The following is a 22,916-nucleotide window of genomic DNA, read 5'->3' as shown; positions in this document are numbered from 1 at the left end:
TGTAGGAAATGTCAGTTGTTCGTCGCAGGGGGTGGGGGGGGGATGTGGGGGGGGAGGTGGGAGGTGCGGGGGGGTGAGGTGGGGGGTGGGGGTGGGGGGGGTGGGTGGAGGGAGGGAGGTGGGGGGAGGTGTTATGAGGAAAAACTGCGGGGGTTCTTTGTGAGAGAGAGAGAAAGCAAGAAAGAGAGCGAGCGATGGAGAGAGAGTACACAGCGTTCTATTTCCTATAGCCTAACAGCTGCTGGGCCGAGGTTTCTGTGTTGAGTGCAGAGAGACACTGAGTGAGCAAGCGGAGAGGGAGAGGGAGAGAGAGAGAGAGAGAGAGAGAGAGAGAGAGAGAGAGAGAGAGAGAGAGAGAGAGAGAGAGAGAGAGAGAGAGGGGCTGTGTTAAGGAGAATCCGTAGCCCTCTGGCTCACAAGGATAAAGGAGCAGAAAGGAAGAGAGGGGAAAAAAGCACTCCCTCTCTTTACCTACCAGAGGTTTTGTGTTTATTTTCTTTGTCCTTCTCTCAATTTGTTTTATCCATCCTTCTTTCACCTCGGGTCCCGCGGAAGGAGGAACAGCACAACCCGGAGACGCTCTACAGCACGTTCAACCGGTAAGCGGAATCATCCCTTTCTCTCTTCCTCTCTTTCTCTGCATTCATGCCTAATGCGTTGAACTGATAGTAAGATGGTGAGAGAGGTTGGAAAAGCCACAGCTCCATGACTACACCACTCTGGATGCGAGCCAAGCACGAGAGGACTTGGCTGGAGAGAGAGACGCTGGAGAGGAGAGGAGAGGAGAGGAGAGGAGAGGAGAGGAGAGGAGAGGAGAGGAGAGGGAAATTGGGGGTAAGGCTGGATAAGATGCTACAGCCCAGAAATTAGGTTAAACTCTGGATGCATGTGGCTGACAGAGAGGGGCAGATTTTCTGGAGAAAGAGGAAGGGAGACAGGGTAGGGTTGTGAGGGTATGGAGAATGAGAGGAAGAATTCTGGAGGAAATGGAGGCTAAGCAGGAGGATGAGAATAGAGGGCTAGGCTAAAGAGGGAAGGAGAGAGAGAAAATAGTACTGGGTTGTATGGAGAGAGAGAAAAAGCCGTTACATGGTTGGATAGACAGAGAGCGAGAGAGCGAGAGAGAGAGAGAGAGAGAGAGAGAGAGAGAGAGAGAGGGTAAGAGAGGTTACAGGGTTGGATGCCGGATGCCGTATGCAGGGGTTGTTAAAGGGAAAGGGGGATACCTAGTCAATTGTACAACTGAATGTATTCAACCTGAAATGTGCATATTACAATTAAGGAAACCCCTCTGAATCAAAGAGGTGTAGGGGGTTGCCTTAATCGACGTCCACGGGGTGGTTATTTTGGGGGTTAACCGCCTTGCTCAAGGGTAGAACCGCATAATTTTTCCATCTTGCTCAGGGATTCAAACCAGAGACCTTTCAGTTACTGGTCCAACGCTTTTAACCCCTAGTGTCCTGTGGATGTGATAATGTAGTGGTAGCATCTCTTAAGTCAGTCAACGAGGGCTTGTCCCCTTTCACTGCAGTACATTGCAGACACACACACCTCAGTATGGCCAGTGTGCACTACCAGCTGACTCTCTCTGCATGTCTTCCATCTACCTTTCTCCCCCTCCACCGTGGATAACACTACTGTCTGCCCTGCTGCTATGCAAACACACACACACACACACACACACTCACGTGAAATGCAAACACACTGCCAAAAAAAAACAATAGTCCTAGATCACAGTGCAGAAAGGGTGCATTGTGGGTCGTTTAGGGAGGAGAGACAGAGATGGAGGAAAAAGATGAATGAAAGGATGAATGGAGAGAATCACCCTGTTATGTATGGGGCATTTTGGAAGGATATATGGAGAGACTGAGAGAGAGGGCGGGCGGGCGGGCGGGCCGGCGGGCGGGCAGGCGGTCAGGCAGGCAGGCAGGCAGGCAGGCAAGCAGGCAGGCAGGCAGGCAGGCAAGCAGGCAGGCAGGCAGGCAGGCAGGCAGGCAAGCAGGCAGGCAGGCAGGCAGGCAGGCAGGCAGGCAGGCAGGCAGGCAGGCAGGCAGGCAAGCAAGCAGGCAGGCAGGCAGGCAGGCAGGCAGGCAAGCAGGCAGGCAAGCAGGCTGGCATCCTATATGTGTAATTATCTCTGTAATTCAGTATTAAATTGATCATCATCAACCATCCTGTAGCTCAGTTGGTAGAGCTTAGTGCATGCAACGCCAGGGTAGGGGGTTCGATTCCCGGGTCCACCCGTACGTAAAATGTATTCATGCATGACTAAGTCACTTTGAATAAAACCATCTGATAATGGTTTTATTTAAAACAAAAAATATGTTTTAAGTGATACTGGTCTGAAGTTGAAAAATAAAGGAAATTCACATGAGCACCACAATGCCTATTCCACCCATGCTCTACCAAGGTTTTACAGCACCACAATGCCTATTCCACCCATGCTCTACCAAGGTTTTACAGCACCACAATGCCTATTCCACCCATGCTCTACCAAGGTTTTACAGCACCACAATGCCTATTCCACCCATGCTCTACCAAGGTTTTATAGCACCACAATGCCTATTCCACCCATGCTCTACCAAGGTTTTATAGCACACATCTTCAACCAAATACAGTAGCTATGTTGGTATAGTACTTCAAACTCTGTGTAGGCAGGATTCTTAGGATTCAAATCTTCTCAAACAGCCTAATTCATACTTAAGGTGTTTTATTATTTATTATAAATTATAATAATATAATTATAATAATAATAATTGGAAAAATGACCAACGGAATTAGAAGAGTAAAAATAAAATGATCCCTGATCCCTCTAAGACTATCGCAAGTTCCTGGACAATACACCAATAATCAACACAAACCCATTAATTAACTATTTACATGAAATGGTACCTTCAAGTTTACTGTATAAATTCCCAGTACTACATTACCTGTTAAAAAAAAGGTGAGTTGTCACTAAATGTAAAATGTACAACCAAATGTACTTTCATCAGATATCGTCAACTTTGTAAATAGAATTCAGAGATGGCCGCAATTGCTCTTGACAAGCTTTGGGTTCATAAAGCCTTTTCTGTACCATACCTGATTCACACCTCAGTTCTACCACACCTGATTCTACTATTCATGGTCTCGAAGAACAGCTGAGTAGTAGAATCAGGTGTGGAAGCACTGGACTATTCATGGAAGAACAGCTGAGTAGTAGAATCAGGTGTGGAAGCACTGGACTATTCATGGAAGAACAGCTGAGTAGTAGAATCAGGTGTGGAAGCACTGGACTATTCATGGAAGAACAGCTGAGTAGTAGAATCAGGTGTGGAAGCACTGGACTATTCATGGAAGAACAGCTGAGTAGTAGAATCAGGTGTGGAAGCACTGGACTCTTCATGGAAGAACAGCTGAGTAGTAGAATCAGGTGTGGTCGCACTGGACTATTCATGGAAGAACAGCTGAGTAGTATAATCAGGTGTGGTCGCACTGGACTATTCATGGAAGAACAGCTGAGTAGTAGAATCAGGTGTGGAAGCACTGGACTATTCATGGAAGAACAGCTGAGTAGTAGAATCAGGTGTGGAAGCACTGGACTATTCATGGAAGAACAGCTGAGTAGTAGAATCAGGTGTGGAAGCACTGGACTATTCATGGAAGAACAGCTGAGTAGTAGAATCAGGTGTGGTAGTACTGGACTATTCATGGTCTCGAAGAACAGCTGAGTAGTAGATTCAGGTGTGGAAGCACTGGACTATTCATGGAAGAAGAGCTGAGTAGTAGAATCAGGTGTGGAAGCACTGGACTATTCATGGTCTCGAAGAACAGCTGAGTAGTAGAATCAGGTGTGGGAGCACTGGACTATTCATGGTCCCGAAGAACAGCTGAGTAGTAGAATCAGGTGTGGAAGCACTGGACTATTCATGGAAGAACAGCTGAGTAGTAGAATCAGGTGTGGAAGCACTGGACTATTCATGGAAGAAGAGCTGAGTAGTAGAATCAGGTGTGGAAGCACTGGAGTATTCATGGTCTCGAAGAACAGCTGAGTAGTAGAATCAGGTGTGGGAGCACTGGACTATTCATGGTCTCGAAGAACAGCTGAATAGTAGTATCAGGTGTGGAAGCACTGGACTATTCATGGAAGAACAGCTGAGTAGTAGAATCAGGCGTGGAACCACGGGTCTATTCATGGAAGAACAGCTGAGTAGTAGAATCTGTTGTGGAAGCACTGGACTCTTCATGGAAGAACAGCTGAGTAGTAGAATCAGGTGTGGAAGCACTGGACTATTCATGGAAGAACAGCTGAGTAGTAGAATCAGGTGTGGAAGCACTGCACCCTTCATGGAAGAACAGCTGAGTAGTAGAATCAGGTGTGGAAGCACTGGACTATTCATGGAAGAACAGCTGAGTAGTAGAATCAGGTGTGGAAGCACTGGACTATTCATGGAAGAACAGCTGAGTAGTAGAATCAGGTGTGGAAGCACTGGACTATTCATGGAAGAACAGCTGAGTAGTAGAATCAGGTGTGGTCGCACTGGACTATTCATGGAAGAACAGCTGAGTAGTATAATCAGGTGTGGTCGCACTGGACTATTCATGGAAGAACAGCTGAGTAGTAGAATCAGGTGTGGAAGCACTGGACTATTCATGGAAGAACAGCTGAGTAGTAGAATCAGGTGTGGAAGCACTGTACTATTCATGGAAGAAGAGCTGAGTAGTAGAATCAGGTGTGGAAGCACTGGACTATTCATGGTCTCGAAGAACAGCTGAGTAGTAGAATCAGGTGTGGGAGCACTGGACTATTCATGGTCCCGAAGAACAGCTGAGTAGTAGAATCAGGTGTGGAAGCACTGGACTATTCATGGAAGAACAGCTGAGTAGTAGAATCAGGTGTGAAAGCACTGGACTATTCATGGAAGAAGAGCTGAGTAGTAGAATCAGGTGTGGAAGCACTGGAGTATTCATGGTCTCGAAGAACAGCTGAGTAGTAGAATCAGGTGTGGGAGCACTGGACTATTCATGGTCTCGAAGAACAGCTGAATAGTAGTATCAGGTGTGGAAGCACTGGACTATTCATGGAAGAACAGCTGAGTAGTAAAATCAGGTGTGGAAGCACTGGACTATTCATGGAAGAACAGCTGAGTATTAGAATCAGGTGTGGAAGCACTGGACTATTCATGGAAGAACAGCTGAGTAGTAGAATCAGGTGTGGAAGCACTGGACTATTCCTGGAAGAACAGCTGAGTAGTCGAATCAGGTGTGGAGGCACTGGACTATTCATGGAAGAACAGCTGAGTAGTAGAATCAGGTGTGGTAGTACTGGACTATTCATGGTCTCGAAGAACAGCTGAGTAGTAGATTCAGGTGTGGAAGCACTGGACTATTCATGGAAGAAGAGCTGAGTAGTAGAATCAGGTGTGGAAGCACTGGACTATTCATGGTCTCGAAGAACAGCTGAGTAGTAGAATCAGGTGTGGGAGCACTGGACTATTCATGGTCCCGAAGAACAGCTGAGTAGTAGAATCAGGTGTGGAAGCACTGGACTATTCATGGAAGAACAGCTGAGTTGTAGAATCAGGTATGGAAGCACTAGACTATTCATGGAAGAACAGCTGAGTAGTAGAATCAGGCGTGGAAGCACTGGACTCTTCATGGAAGAACAGCTGAGTAGTAGAATCAGGTGTGGAAGCACTGGACTATTCATGGTAGAACAGCTGAGTAGTAGAATCAGGTGTGGTAGCACTGGACTATTCATGGAAGAACAGCTGAGTAGTAGAATCAGGTGTGGAAGCACTGCACCCTTCATGGAAGAACAGCTGAGTAGTAGAATCAGGTGTGGAAGCACTGGACTATTCATGGAAGAACAGCTGAGTAGTAGAAACAGGTGTGGAAGCACTGGACTATTCATGGAAGAACAGCTGAGTAGTAGAATCAGGTGTGGAACCACTGGTCTATTCATGGAAGAACAGCTGAGTAGTAGAATCTGTTGTGGAAGCACTGGACTCTTCATGGAAGAACAGCTGAGTAGTAGAATCAGGTGTGGAAGCACTGGACTATTCATGGAAGAACAGCTGAGTAGTAGAATCAGGTGTGGAACCACTGGACTATTCATGGAAGAACAGCTGAGTAGTATAATCAGGTGTGGAAGCACTGGACTATTCATGGAAGAACAGCTGAGTAGTATAATCAGGTGTGGAAGCACTGGACTATTCATGGAAGAACAGCTGAGTAGTATAATCAGGTGTGGAAGCACTGGACTATTCATGGAAGAACAGCTGAGTAGTAGAATCAGGTGTGGAAGCACTGGACTATTCATGGAAGAACAGCTGAGTAGTAGAATCAGGTGTGGAAGCACTGGACTATTCATGGAAGAACAGCTGAGTAGTAGAATCAGGTGTGGAAGCACTGGACTATTCATGGAAGAACAGCTGAGTAGTAGAATCAGGTGTGGAAGCACTGGACTATTCATGGAAGAACAGCTGAGTAGTAGAATCAGGTGTGGAAGCACTGGACTATTCATGGAAGAACAGCTGAGTAGTAGAATCAGGTGTGGAAGCACTGGACTATTCATGGTATCGAAGAACAGCTGAGTAGTAGAATCAGGTGTGGAAGCACTGGACTATTCATGGAAGAACAGCTGAGTAGTAGAATCAGGTGTGGAAGCACTGGACTCTTCATGGAAGAACAGCTGAGTAGTAGAATCAGGTGTGGTAGCACTGGACTTGAACAGAAAAGGCTGCATAACGCTGTGAATGGTCAAAAGCAATGTTTTTATAACTCCATATACAAACACGGTAACAAATTGACAAAACTGCTGAGAAACACCTGAAAAAAAAATGTCATTGAACAATAGTGCAAAACTCTTAAGATAAATCTTAGATATATTTACAAATCTGAAATTGGATAGGTGCTCTAAACTCTTGAATACAAAACCTCAGCTCCAATTGTCCTAAGTAATGCTGTACACAGCTGTCCAACTGCAGTAAAATATCACACCTGTCCTCATTTAATAAATGGCAGTATGAATATGCAAAGAGGTGCAAACAACTATTGTCAAGCAAATATATCCTTATTTTACATGTCATGATTTTATATAGTAAGAAGAATATAATTGAACTTAATAAAATAGAAAGTATATTTTTCCCATTTTCGGAGCGGGTGTGGATGTGAAACGGCTATGTTGAGCTTAAAAGTGATGATTTGTTTACTAGATTTAAGAGTTATTTGGCAAGTTTAGTTTAGTGAATGATACAAACCTTACAATGTCTTAGAAATCAGAACATATACGATGCCACAATAGACTATTGACGATTTGAGAAAGTAGAGATAAAAAGAAAATCTTACGCTCTGTGTCCTTGTTTCGGGCTGTACACCCTGTTCTCTCATCAAATGATCCAATATCCAAATGATCCAAATGATCCAATATCAGACTATATTCCAATGTATCTTGTCATTACTAATATGTTTCATTAGTTTTGATTTAGAATGTCCCCGTTATCAAATGGACGGGATCGGGGGGCGGGGTCGGGCGAGAGGGCGGGACATGTGATCATTATGCACTCCAATAGCGAATGGAGGCCGCACACTTTCCCCACCGGTCTGTTGTTCACTGACACCTGGTAGGCTACATCGGTTTTATAGCATCAACCAATGTTTGAAGAGCCTGCTCTCACTGAGATACAGGTCATAATCCGCCCAGTACTCTGTATGCCCTGGGCTCTCCACCCCTGTTCCTGCAGATACCCAGTACTCTGTATGCCATGGGCTCTCCTACCCTGTTCCTGACTTACAAATTGGTGAATTCACCTTCTGACATCCAGTGGAACAGCCACTTTACAGTGCATCTAAATCTGATTACTTATCCTATCCTAGGTATTCCTTGAAGAGGTGGGGCAGGTGTCTCCGGAAGGTGGTGATTGACCCGTGAGGAGTTTGTTCCACCATTGGGGGGCCAGAGCAGAACAGTTTTGACTGGGCCAGTACTTCCTCAATGGTCTGGATGAACGCAGTGCCCTTGCTTGGGTGTGGGCCTGATCAGAGCCTGGAGGTACTGCGGTGCCGTTCCCCTAACAGCTCCGTAGGCAAGCACCATGGTCTTGTAGCGGACGAGCTTCAACCCAGTGTTCCTGCAGATACCCAGTACTCTGCTGCAGATACCCAGTAGATACCCTGTTCCTGCCCAGTACTCTGTGTGCTCTCCAACCCTGTTCCTGCAGATACCCAGTACTCTGGGCTCTCCAACCCTGTTCCTGCAGATACCCAGTACTCTGTATCCTGCAGATACCCAGTACTCTGTATATGGGCTCCAACCCTGTTCCCAGGCTGGGCTCTCCAACCCTGTTCCTGCAGATACTCCCAGCTCTCCAACCCTGTTCCTGCTGTATGCCCTGGGCTCTCCAACCCTGTTCCTGCAGATACCCAGTACTCTGTATGCCCTGGGCTCTCCAACCCTGTTCCTGCAGATACCCAGTACTCTGTATACCATGCTCTCCAACCCTGTTCCTGCAGATACCCAGTACTCAAACCCTGTTCCTGCCCAGTATGCCATGGGTTCCTGCAGATACCCAGTACTCTGTATACCATGGGTACCCTGTTCCTGCAGATACCCAGTACTCTGTATGCCCTGGGTTCCTCTTCAACCCTGTTCCTGCAGATACCCAGTACTCTGTATACCCTGTTCCTGCAGATACCCAGTACCATACCATGGGCTCTCCAACCCTGTTCCTGCAGATACCCAGTATACCCTGGGCTCTCCAACCCTGTTCCTGCAGATACCCAGTATACCATACTCTGTTCCTGCATGTACTCCCATGGGCTCTCCAACCCTGTTCCTGCAGATACCCAGTACTCTGTATACCATGGGCTCTCCAACCCTGTTCCTGCAGATACTCCCAGTACTGTTCCTGCAGTATGCCATGGGCTCTCCAACCCTGTTCCTGCAGATACCCAGTACTCTGTGTATGGGCTCTCCATGCAGGTACTCTCCTCACCCTGTTCCTGCAGATACCCAGTACTGTATGCCCTGGGCTCTCCAACCCTGTTCCTGCAGATACCCAGTACTCTGGCCTGGGCTCTCCAACCCTGTTCCTGCAGATACCCAGTACTCTGTATACCATGGGCTCTCCAACCCTGTTCCTGCAGATACCCAGTACTCTGTATGCTCTCCAACCCCCTGCAGGCTCTCCAACCCTGTTCCTGCAGATACCCATTACTCTGTATACCATGGGCTCTCCAACCCTGTTCCTGCAGAACCCTGTTCCTGCAGATACCCAGTACTCTGTATACCATGGGCTCTCCAACCCTGTTCCTGCAGATACCCAGTACTCTGTATACCATGGGCTCTCCAACCCTGTTCCTGCAGATACCCAGTACTCTGTTCCTATGTACTCCCATGGGCTCTCCAACCCTGTTCCTGCAGATACCCATGGGTAACCCTGTTCCTGCAGATATACCTGTATGCCCTGGGCTCTCCAACCCTGTTCCTGCTGCAGTACTCTGTATGCCCTGGGCTCTCCAACCCTGTTCCTGCAGATACCCAGTACTCTGTATACCATGGGCTCTCCAACCCTGTTCCTGCAGATACCCAGTACTCTGTATGCCATGGGCTCTCCAACCCTGTTCCTGCAGATACTCCCAGTACTGTTCTGTACCCAGTACTCTGGGCTCTCCAACCCTGTTCCTGCAGATACCCAGTACTCTGTATACCATGGGCTCTCCAACCCTGTTCCTGCAGATACCCAGTACTCTGTATCCCATGGGCTCTCCAACCCTGTTCCTGCAGATACCGTACTCTGTATGCCCTATACTCTGTATACCATGGGTATACCATGGGCTCTCCAACCCTGTTCCTGCAGTACCCAGTACTCTGTATGCCCTGGGCTCTCCAACCCTGTTCCTGCAGATACCCATTATACCATGGGCTCTCCAACCCTGTTCCTGCTCCAACCCTCTTCCTCCATCTACTCCGTGCTTCATTAGGGAAATTATTTGAAATCTGTTTGGAACATCGATAGTGCTTTTTTTGCAACTGAACATATTTTAGTAAACTGTTGACAGCCCCTCAGCATTTTAGAGAAATTAATAAAGGACAGAGAGGGATGGAGATGGAAACGGACGGTGATGAGATAGTCTCTATAGCTAACGGTAATGTGTCACCCAATTAATTATGAAATAAAAAAATCACTATTATTAGGCTATTGAAAAACCAAGTAGAAAATCACTGTAATTGTAGGCTACCTGTTAGCCGCCTGCACAATCAATTAACCAACAGCCTTGGGCTCTTACGTGTCCCTCCCAGACTCATGGACAGACCTGTTGGAGAGGAGCATGAGCTAACCAGTCCATCCGGTATGAATAATAATAGAGTCCACACTCAAAGGTCATTACATGAATTTAGGCTAGACCAACTACTATGTACCAGACCCTCTTAATAAATCCGTTTAAAAAATGTAAAAAAAGGTTTTTCTGCCAATGCGTAATATGTGGTAGACTATGTATTTTACGAGGCACAATCATCATTTTTATTATTTTTATTTTGTATTTTTCTCGGGGTTGGGCTCATAAGCGTATGCACAAGCTCTGATATTCTTAATATGGGGGTTTTGAATGATTCATCACCTTACATCTCCATTTCGTCATGTCAAAAAAACTTCTTTCTTCACATGTATAAATCACAGTGAGGGGAGTTTTAAAAGGCATGATGACACTGTTTTTGGATGATTAGTGTTGGATGTGATTTTAGATTGTATTTGCATGGAGGTCAGAGTGGTTAAATGGACAATAGAGCCCTTAGTAGCAGGCCATTAAGACCTGATGGAGGGACAATAGAGCCCTGAGTAGCAGGCCAATAAGACCTGATGGAGGGACAATAGGCCATTACGACCTGATGGAGGAACAATATAGACATGAGTAACAATATAGACATGAGTACCAGGCCATTATGACCTGATGGAGGGACAATATCGCCCTGAGTACCACGACATTAGGTCTTGATGGTCATTAGCATTTTGGGTTCTAGCAAAGCATGTCCCGCGTGCATAAGAGGAGCCAGACTCAACGGTCGCCTGTCCTTTTACTGCAGTCGTCACTCGTGACTGCCGGTGTGGCGGTGACACGGTCAACGCAACAGCTTTAGGGATTCACTCATAGATTTGGAACAGAACATAACTGTTAAGTGTTGACAGAGTGTAGTACCATGTTTACTGCGTGCATTTGAATTGGCAAAGGTCGTTCCACATGGACCAGCTTGCATTTCTCCGTGACAGAGGCATTACCACCAATCTGCCATATAAAACACTGTGTCCCGAGGCAGTACTGTAGGGATGGCTTGCATCTCACGGAGGAGGGCAACGACCTCTTTCTTCCTAGAGAGTCTGAGAGCTGGTCTCTCCTCCGTTCTAACAAAGACGCATGCAGTAGTACACACCATCACACTCACTGACACTTGCCTAACACTCCACAAACCCAAAGGCTCTTTTGAAAGAGCCACCTACTTAATGAAATTAATATAAGTGTATGTGTGTGTGTATGTGTGTGCGTGTGTCGGTAGGGGGCTATCAAAACTATAAATTAAATAATTGTCCAACTATCCACTCTGGGAGGCCAACCCCCCAGTCTACAGATACACCTAGCTGTTACACTATCCACTCTGGGAGGCCAACCCCCCAGTCTACAGATACACCTAGCTGTTACACTATCCACTCTGGGAGGCCAACCCCCCAGTCTTCAGATACACCTAGCTGTTACACTATCCACTCTGGGAGGCCAACCCCCCAGTCTTCAGATACACCTAGCTGTTACACTATCCACTCTGGGAGGCCAACCCCCAAGTCTTCAGATACAACTAGCTGTTACACTATCCACTCTGGGAGGCCAACCCCCCAGTCTTCAGATACACCTAGCTGTTACACTATCCACTCTGGGAGGCCAACCCCCAGTCTACAGATACACCTAGCTGTTACACTATCCACTCTGGGAGGCCATCCCCCAGTCTTCAGATACACCTAGCTGTTAAACTATCCACTCTGGGAGGCCAACCCCCAGTCTACAGATACACCTAGCTGTTACACTATCCACTCTGGGAGGCCAACCCCCAGTCTACAGATACACATAGCTGTTACACTATCCACTCTGGGAGGCCAACCCCCAGTCTTCAGATACACCTAGCTGTTACACTATCCACTCTGGGAGGCCAACCCCCAGTCTACAGATACACCTAGCTTTTACACTATCCACTCTGGGAGGCCAACCCCCAGTCTTCAGATACACCTAGCTGTTACACTATCCACTCTGGGAGGCCAACCCCCATTCTTCAGATACACCTAGCTGTTACACTATCCACTCTGGGAGGCCAACCCCCAGTCTTCAGATACACCTAGCTGTTACACTATCCACTCTGGGAGGATAGTCTTCAGATACACCTAGCTGTTACACTATCCACTCTGGGAGGCCAACCCCCAGTCTACAGATACACCTAGCTGTTACACTATCCACTCTGGGAGGCCAACCCCCAGTCTACAGATACACCTAGCTGTTACACTATCCACTCTGGGAGGCCAACCCCCAAGTCTTCAGATACACCTAGCTGTTACACTATCCACTCTGGGAGGCCAACCCCCCAGTCTTCAGATACACCTAGCTGTTACACTATCCACTCTGGGAGGCCAACCCCCCAGTCTACAGATACACCTAGCTGTTACACTATCCACTCTGGGAGGCCAACCCCCCAGTCTTCAGATACACCTAGCTGTTACACTATCCACTCTGGGAGGCCAACCCCCCAGTCTTCAGATACACCTAGCTGTTACACTATCCACTCTGGGAGGCCAACCCCCCAGTCTACAGATACACCTAGCTGTTACACTATCCACTCTGGGAGGCCAACCCCCCAGTCTACAGATACACCTAGCTGTTACACTATCCACTCTGGGAGGCCAACCCCCAGTCTACAGATACACCTAGCTGTTACACTATCCACTCTGGGAGGCCAACCCCCCAGTCTACAGATACACCTAGCTGTTACACTATCCACTCTGGGAGGCCAACCCCCCAGTCTTCAGATACACCTAGCTGTTACACTATCCACTCTGGGAGGCCAACCCCCCAGTCTTCAGATACACCTAGCTGTTACACTATCCACTCTGGGAGGCCAACCCCCCAGTCTTCAGATACACCTAGCTGTTACACTATCCACTCTGGGAGGCCAACCCCCAGTCTTCAGATACACCTAGCTGTTACACTATCCACTCTGGGAGGCCAACCCCCAGTCTTCAGATACACCTAGCTGTTACACTATCCACTCTGGGAGGCCAACCCCCCAGTCTTCAGATACACCTAGCTGTTACACTATCCACTCTGGGAGGCCAATCCCCCAGTCTTCAGATACACCTAGCTGTTACACTATCCACTCTGGGAGGCCAATCCCCCAGTCTTCAGATACACCTAGCTGTTACACTATCCACTCTGGGAGGCCAACCCCCCAGTCTTCAGATACACCTAGCTGTTACACTATCCACTCTGGGAGGCCAACCCCACATTCTTCAGATACACCTTGCCGTAGGTACCTAGCTGTTACACTATGAACCCTCTTCTTAAAACACTGATTTCGACAGACCATTAAAATGACCGTCGTGAAACTTCATTGAAAAAATGATTTTGTTTGTTTATTTCTCTTGCTTGGTTAAAATACAATAGTCTAAAACAGTTGATTTGTTAAAAAACGTCACATCATCGGTCGAAAGCAAGAGGGTGAAGGCAGATAAAGCCTTTAACTAAAATAAATAAAAACCAATTTGCAAACACAGAATCCTACTCATTACTCACCCCAACTTGGCCCAGCATTGTCCGGGTTAGTGTTTGGCCGGGGCAGCCCGTCGTTGTAAAATAAGAATTTGTTCTTAACCGACATGCCGAGTTAATTAAAGGTTAGTTAAATAAAAAATATAAATACAAATGAATAGTAAACATGTTTAAATGATGTTTGTTTTGAGCCGAGTTCACAGGCAGACAGATTGGGCACCACTTCAGCCCGGTTCCAAATCAAATGCAATCAAATTCAAATACACATACACATTTATTGGTCACATACACGCGTTCAGCAGATGTTATTGCGGGTGTAGCGAAATGATTGTGTTTCTAGCTTCGACAGTAATGTCTAACAAGTAATATCTTAACAGTTTTACAACATATACCAAATACACACGTAAATCTAAGTAAGGAATGAATTAAGACTGTATACATATGGACGAGCGATGTCAGAGCAGAATGTACTAAGATACAGTAGAATAGTATAGAATACCGTATATACACATATGAGACGAGTAATGCCAGATATGTAAACCTAGTTGAAGGGACTAGTGTTTCATTCCTTAAAGTGGTCAGTGATTTCTTGTCTATGCCTACAGGCAGCAGCCTCTAATGTGCTAGTGATGGCTGTTTAACAGTCTGATGTCCTTGAGATAAAAACTGTCTTTCAGGTAGTGCAGAACACGCATGCCATACACGGGAAAAGATTAATCGAACCATCTCAATGATTCTGACTACTGTTTACTAGAGTGCACTGTGTGCAGTACCCACACCACCTTGACTACTGTTTACTTGTTGATGAGAACACACTGAGAAGTAACTTGGCACAGTGTTAACCAGGTATTTATATATATAACCCTTTATTTAACCAGGTATTTATATATATAACCCTAACCCTTTATTTAACCAGGTATTTATATATATAACCCTCTATTTAACCCGGTATTTATATATATAACCCTTTATTTAACCAGGTATTTATATATATAACCCTAACCCTTTATTTAACCAGATATTTATATATTTATATATATAGCCCTAACCCTTTATTTAACCAGGTATTTATATATATAACCCTAACCCTTTATTTAACCAGGTATTTATATATATATAACCCTTTATTTAACCAGGTATTTATATATAACCCTTACCCTTTATTTAACCAGGTATTTATATATATATAACCCTTTATTTAACCAGGTATTTATATATATAATAACCCTTTATTTAACAAGGTATTTATATATATAACCCTAACCCTTTATTTAACCAGGTATTTATATATATAATAACCCTTTATTTAACCAGGTATTTATATATATATAACCCTTTATTTAACTAGGTATTTTATATATATATAACCCTTTATTTAACCAGGTATTTATATATATAACCCTTTATTTAACCAGGTATTTATATATATAATTACCCTTTATTTAACCAGGTATTTATATATATATAACTCTTTATTTAACGAGGTATTTATATATATAACCCTTACCCTTTATTTAACCAGGTATTTTATATTATAACCCTTTATTTAACCAGGTATTTATATATATAACCCTAAACCTTTATTTAACCAGGTATTTATATATATAACCCTTTATTTACCCTTTATTTAACCAGGTATTTATATATATAATAACCCTTTATTTAACCAGGTATTTATATATATAACCCTAACCCTTTATTTAACCAGGTATTTATATATATATATAACCCTTTATTTAACCAGGTATTTATTTATTTATTAATATATATATATATATATATATATATATATATAATCCTTTATTTAACCAGGTATTTATATATATAACCTTTATTTAACCAGGTATTTTATATATTACCCTTTATTTAACCAGGTATTTTATATATATAACCCTTTAAACCTAGGTATTTTATTTAACCCTTTATTTAACCAGGTATTTATATATATAACCCTAACCCTTTATTTAACCAGGTATTTATACATATAACCCTAACCCTTTATTTAACCAGGTATTTTATATATATAACCCTAAACCCTTTATTTAACCAGGTATTTATATATATATATAATCCTTTATTTAACCAGGTATTTATATATATAACCCTTACCCTTTATTTAACCAGGTATTTATATATATAACCCTAAACCTTTATTTAAGCTGGTATTTATATATATAACCCTAACCCTTTATTTAACCAGGTATTTATATATATATATATATATAACCCTTTATTTAACCAGGTATTTATATATATAACCCTAACCCTTTATTTAACCAGGTATTTATATATAAAACCCTTTATTTAACCAGGTATTTATATATATAACCCTTTATTTAACCAGGTATTTATATATATATAACCCTTTATTTAACCAGGTATTTATTTATTTAACCCTTTATTTAAGGTATTTATATATATAACCCTAAACCTTTATTTAACCAGGTATTTATATATATAACCCTACCCTTTATTTAACCAGGTATTTATATATATATAACCCTAACCCTTTATTTAACCAGGTATTTATATATATAACCCTAACCCTTTATTTAACCAGGTATTTATATATATATATAACACTTTATTTAACCAGGTATTTATATATATATAACCTAAAACTTTATTTAACCAGGTATTTATATATATAACCCTTTATTTAACCAGGTATTTATATATATAACCCTAACCCTTTATTTAACCAGGTATTTATATATATAACCCTAACCCTTTATTTAACCAGGTATTTATTATATATATATAACCCTAACCCTTTATTTAACCAGGTATTTTATATATATATAGCCCTAACCCTTTATTTAACCAGGTATTTATATATATAACCCTTTATTTAACCAGGTATTTATATATATAACCCTAACCCTTTATTTAACCAGGTATTTATATATATAACCCTTACCCTTTATTTAACCAGGTATTTATATATATATAACCCTTACCCTTTATTTAACCAGGTATTTATATATATAACCCTTTATTTAACCAGGTATTTATATATATATAACCCTAACCCTTTATTTAACTAGGTATTTATATATATATAACCCTTACCCTTTATTTAACCAGGTATTTATATATATATATAACCCTTACCCTTTATTTAACCAGGTATTTATATATATAACCCTTTATTTAACTAGGTATTTATATATATAACCCTAACCCTTTATTTAACCAGGTATTAACCAACAGAGTTACACATGGAATAAACAAACGTACAGTCAATAACACAACAACAAAAAAATCTATGTACAGTGTGTGCAAATGTAGAAGAGGAAGCTCTATCCATTTGTGTCATGCAGCTATACACACAATGATGTTTACAATAACCCTCACAGCACACACATAGGACTGACATGCTGTATATGGCAAACGCATGTTCATGTGTTGTGTGCTTTTTCCCGACTAAGATTGGATGATTGGCTGCTCTGATATTTACTCCGCTGTTGCTAGGACACTCCCTTTCATCATTTTAACCGAGCCCACCGATTGGCTGCCAGCGATGTTGCAAGATTCGCTCACTCCAAACATCTCCTGTTCTTCCCATAGAAACATGCCCGTCTGTATCTCTCCCTCTATCCATCCCTCTTTTTCTGTTTCTTTCCTTCTCTTTCTAAATCCCTCTCCTTTCTTTTCCCTGTCTTTCTGTCATTCTCTCAATTCAATTCATTTCAATTCAAGGGCTTTATTGGCATGGGAAACATGTGTTAACATTGCCAAAGCAAGTCTCTCTCTGTATCTTTTCCATCTGTCCGCCCGCCCGCCCATCCAATCATTTTCACCCATACAGTCAAATTCGGACCTAGAAGCACAAGCTTTTCGCTACACTCGCAATAACATGTGACCAATAAAACGTGATTTGATTTAAGTTACAAAATGGTGACGGACACATTATATTAGCCTCGTACGAAGCATCCTGATCGCACAAACTTAATTTCAGTTTCGCTACACGAGGTACGAGGCAAAGATTATGTAGAAGCAACTTCTATCTCCTCTGCAGATATAAGCTTAGAGTAGTACAATATACTGTATCATTGCAGATATGAGTCTACTGTCTGTTTAAGATACAGTACCTCATTATGCTTGCTTAGCTATGTGTCATAACTGTTATGTTTGATGAGGCAGAAGTAAGGCATGGAGGGAGGGAGGGAGGGAGGGAGGGAGGGAGGGAGGGAGGGAGGGAGGAGGGAGGGAGGGAGGGAGGGAGGGAGGGAGGGAGGGAGGGAGGGAGGGAGGGAGGGAGGGAGGGAGAGAGAGGCAGAGAGATAGGGAGGCAGAGAGAGGAGAGAGAGAGACAGAGGCATAGAGAGAGAGGCAGAGAGAGAGGCAGAGATAGAGAGAGAGGCAGAGGCAGAGAGAGAGCAGCGAGAGAGGAGAGAGAGAGGCAGAGAGAGAGGCAGAGATAGAGAGAGAGGCAGAGAGAGAGAGAGAGAGGCAGAGAAAGAGAGAGGCAGAGAAAGAGAGAGGCAGAGAAAGAGAGAGGCAGAGATAGAGAGAGCAGAGAGAGGCAGAGGCAGAGGCAGAGAGAGGCAGAGAGAGGGAGAGAGAGGGAGAGACAGAGGCAGAGAGAGAGAGAGGCAGAGAGCAGAGAGCAGAGAGAGAGGCAGAGAGAGAGGGAGAGACAGAGGCAGAGAGAGAGAGAGGCAGAGAGAGAGAGGCAGAGAGAGAGGCAGAGAGAGAGGGAGAGAGAGAGGCAGAGAGAGAGAGAGAGGCAGAGAGAGAGCAGAGAGAGGAGAGAGAGGAGAGACAGAGAGAGGCAGAGAGAGAGAGAGAGAGCAGAGGCAGAGAGAGAGGCAGAGAGAGAGAGACAGAGAGAGAGAGGCAGAGAGAGAGGCAGAGAGAGAGGCAGAGAGGCAGAGGCAGAGAGAGAGAGGCAGTAACAGAGGAGAGAGAGAGAGATAGAGAGAGAGGCAGAGAGAGAGGCAGAGAGAGAGAGGAGAGAGAGAGGCAGAGAGAGACAGAGAGAGAGAGAGAGAGAGAGATAGAGAGAGTTGGTTGATATAGTATATCTCAGCCTTTGTCTCCCCCTATCTTTCTGCATCTCTCTGTCTGTCTCTTTGTATCTCCGTCTCTCTCTCTTTCTCTCTCCCCCCCCTCCCCACTCTCTCTCGGTCTCTCAATTCAATTCAAAGGGCTTTATTGGCATGAGAAACACATGTTTACGTTGCCAAAGCAAGTAAAATAGATAAGAAATAAATAAACACTCACAAGTGTTTCAAAGGAAAAGTGACATTTCAAATGTCATATTATGTCTATATACAGTGTTCTAATGATGTCCAAATAGTTCAAGTACAAGTTTCTCATGGCAACAGGTCACAAATCTTGTTGCTGTGACGGCACACTGTGGAATTTCACCCAGTAGATATGGGAGTTTTTCAAAATTGTGAAGGTTTTCAAATTCTTTGTCGATCTGTGTAATCTGAGGGAAATATGTGTCTCTAATATGGTCATACATTGGGCAGGAGGTTAGGAAGTGCAGCTCAGTTTCCACCTCATTTTGTGGGCAGTGAACACATAGCCTGTCTTCTCTAGAGCCAGGTCTGCCTACGGCGGCCTTTCTCAATAGCAAGGCTATGCTCACTGACTCTGTACATAGTCAAAGCTTTCCTTCATTTTGTGTCAGTCACAGTGGTCAGGTATTCCAGCACTGTGTACTGTCTGTTAAGGGCCAAATATCATTCATATCAATCATATCAATAGCATTTGCTGTTTTTTTGATCATTTCTTTCCAAGTAATTCTCTTTTTGTTTTCTCATGATTTGGTTGGGTCTGATTGTGTTGCTATCCTGGGGCTCTGTGTGGTGTGTCCCCTAAGCAGGACCAGCTTGCTAAAAGGACTTTTCTCCAGCTTCATCTCTCTGTAGGTGATAGCTTTGTTGTGTTGGTTTTCTGTATGTATTTTTACAATTTTGTGATATCCAATTGCGATCTTGTCTGATTGCTGCAACTCCCCAATGGGCTCGGGAGAGGCGAAGGTTGATTCATGCATCCCCCAAAACATGCCGTGCTCCTTATAACACCTGCTCGCTTAACCCGGAAGCCAGCCGCACCTGTGTTGAAAGGAAACACTGTTCAACTGACAACCGTAGTCAGCCTGCAAGCGCCCGGCCCGCCACAAGGAGTCACTAGAGTGCGATGAGCCAAGTAAAGCCCCCAAACCCTCCCCTAACCCGGACAAGGCTGGGCCAATGTTGTACCGCCCTATGGTTTTCCCGATCAAGGCCGGTGGTGACAAAGCCTGGAATCGAACCTGAGTCTGTAGTGACTCCTCTCCTCTCAGCCTTAGACCCCTGTTCCATTCAGGAGGCCGGTGACAGATTTCTCTCTCTCCCTCTGTGTCTCTTCTCCCTCCCTCCCTCCCTCCCTCCCTCCATAGTTTACTGCACCTCTCTCTTCCATTATTGTATTAAGTTTGAGTTTATTTTATTTTTACAGGGACAGTGCACATTAGTCAACGTTTCAGTCAAAGTGCCGGTTTAGCCAACCGGCTAATTTTCAACCGCAGTCCCTGGGCAGGTTATTAAAAACAATTACAATATAGACAATCATTGAGCAGTGAGCACACGCAGAGCAACATAGGACAAGCAAGACGTAGCATACAGACAGAGTAACATAGAACAAGCAAGACGTAGCATACAGACAGAGCAACATAGAACAAGCAAGACGTAGCATACAGACAGAGTAACATAGAACAAGCAACTTAGGACAAGCAAGTCAACATAGCATACAGACAGAGTAACATAGAACAAGCAAGACGTAGCATACAGACAGAGTAACATAGAACAAGCAAGCAAGCATACAGACAGAGTAACATAGAACAAGACAAGCAAGACATAGCATACAGACAGAGTAACATAGAACAAGACGTAGCATACAGACAGAGTAACATAGAACAAGCAAGACATAGCATACAGACAGAGTAACATAGAACAAACAATTTAGACAAGACGTAGCATACAGACAGAGTAACATAGAACAAGCAATTTAGGACAAGCAAGACGTAGCATACAGACAGAGTAACATAGAACAAGCAAACATACAGACAGAGTAACATAGAACAAGCAATTTAGACAAGCAAGACGTAGCATACAGACAGAGTAACATAGAACAAGCAAGACGTAGCATACAGACAGAGTAACATAGAACAAGCAAGACGTAGCATACAGACAGAGTAACATAGAACAAGCAAGACGTAGCATACAGACAGAGTAACATAGAACAAGCAATGAAGGACAAGCAAGACGTAGCATACAGACAGAGTAACATAGAACAAGCAAGACGTAGCATAGACAGAGCAACATAGAACAAAAAAGCAAGAAGGAACAACACAAAATTCATAAAAGCAACAAAGTGTTTCCACACCTGACAAGCTACAGACAACATGGAAAGCAGCAATAAACCTCAAAGGCTCAAGTTATTATCTGAACACAGAGTATTCTGTATTAGTGGAATGAACTAACTGCTACGGTATGATATTTATCTTAAGATGCTTAGGCACGCCAGCAGAGTTAGCAAAAGCCATGTAAAGCCATTCAAAATCTCTTCTCTTTTTTCTTTTGACTGGAGTGCTTTCCAGCGAGGGCATCTCCTTTTCTTGGATGTGTCTCACAGCTGTATTCAGAATGTTATTTTCAGACTGGCAGCTCTGCTGGGATTATGATCATCTGACTGACCTTTAGCCATGTGTTCATACATGTATGGACAAACATGTGCATGTAAAGGTCAGGGTGTGTGATTGTCATGGTTGGGGGAGGGAGAGTTGAGGGTGAGGAAGGAAGGGGGGGTGAGGAAGGAAGGGGGAGGAGGTGAGGAAGGGGGTGGAGGAAGTGAGGAAGGGGGAGGGAGGTGAGGAAGGGGGGGAGGGGTGGGAAGGGGAGGTTGTGGGGAAGGGGGGGAGGAAGTGGGGGAAGGAAGGGGGGAGGAAGTGAGGAAGGGGGGGGATGTGGGGAAGGGGGAGGAGGTGAGGAAGGGGGGGAGGTGAGGAAGGGGGAGGTGGGGAAGGGGGAGAGGTGGGGAAGGGGGAGGTTGTGGGGAAGGGGGAGGAGGTGGGGAAGGGGGAGGAGTTGGGGAAGGGGGAGGAGGTGGGGAAGGGGACCAGTGCTGTAGTGTCACTGGTAACCTCTCAGATAGTGTTCTCTGTAGCCTGTTAGTTTGGTGTGGTGTGTGGTGGGTGTGTGTGTGTGTGTGTGTGTGTGTGTGTGTGTGTGTGTGTGTGTGTGTGTGTGTGTGTGTGTGTGTGTGTGTGTGTGTGTGTGTGTGTGTGTGTGTGTGTGTGTGTGTGTGTGTGTGTGTGTGTGTGTGTGTGTGTGTGTGTGTGAGAGAGAGAGAGAGAGAGAGATGATTTCCTCTGATCTTCAATAAGGAGAGAATGACCTACGGTGACAATGTGTTCCATTTCAACAGTGAACTATGTAACAGCCTGAGTTTGACAGATATTAGGTGCCATCCACACATCTCACAGTTCAGACGTCTCCTGTCCTTAATTCATTCATTCCCTCATTCCCTGTTTTTATTGGCTTATTGAGTAGAATGTGGTGTATTTTGTGACGTGAGATTCATTGAGTGTCTAATCAGATACATTATTTATTTGTCACATTGTCCTGACCGTAGATTGCTTTGTATGTTTCTATTTTTAGTTTGGTCAGGGTGTGATGTGGGTGGGTATTCTATGTTGTAGTTCTAGGTTTTCTATTTCTATGTTTTTGGCCTGGTATGGTTCTGTTTATCGTTGTCCCTGATTGAGAACCATACTTAGGTAGCCTGTTTTCCCATTTTGAGTTGTGGGTGATTGCTTTCTGTTGATTTGTTTTCTGTTGCACCTGACGGAGCTGTTTCGGTTGTGCTTTTTGTCACTTTGTTATCTAGTGTTCGGTTATGTTTAATAAAATGCTGAACACGTACCACGCTGCACCTTGGTCCTCACCTTCTTCCACCAACTACAACAGTTACACACATGGGCTGAATACAACGGGACTTAACCATGAAATGCTTGACATGATGAATTTTTTTATTTTTTTATTTTACCTTTATTTTACTAGGCAAGTCCGTTAAGAACAAATTCTTATTTTCAATGATGGCCTAGGAACAGTGGGTTAACTGCCTGTTCAGGGTCA

At 44.1% G+C, this 22,916-nt stretch overlaps 1 protein-coding gene across 1 annotated transcript in view; it reads left to right on the top strand.

The window, feature by feature from the left end:
* Positions 1-258: 258 nt before the first annotated feature.
* Positions 259-22,916, top strand: part of LOC135551681 (CYFIP-related Rac1 interactor A-like) — a 142,754-nt gene continuing 120,096 nt past the window's right edge. The window contains exon 1 of the mRNA XM_064982857.1: positions 259-599. The gene's annotated coding sequence lies outside the window, so the exon portion shown is untranslated. The remainder of the gene's footprint in view (positions 600-22,916) is intronic.

The sequence above is a fragment of the Oncorhynchus masou genome, chromosome 13, assembly GCF_036934945.1.
Source record: "Oncorhynchus masou masou isolate Uvic2021 chromosome 13, UVic_Omas_1.1, whole genome shotgun sequence".
In the NCBI taxonomy this organism is placed as follows: Eukaryota; Metazoa; Chordata; class Actinopteri; order Salmoniformes; family Salmonidae; genus Oncorhynchus; species Oncorhynchus masou.
This window is presented reverse-complemented; position numbering and strand designations above follow the sequence as displayed.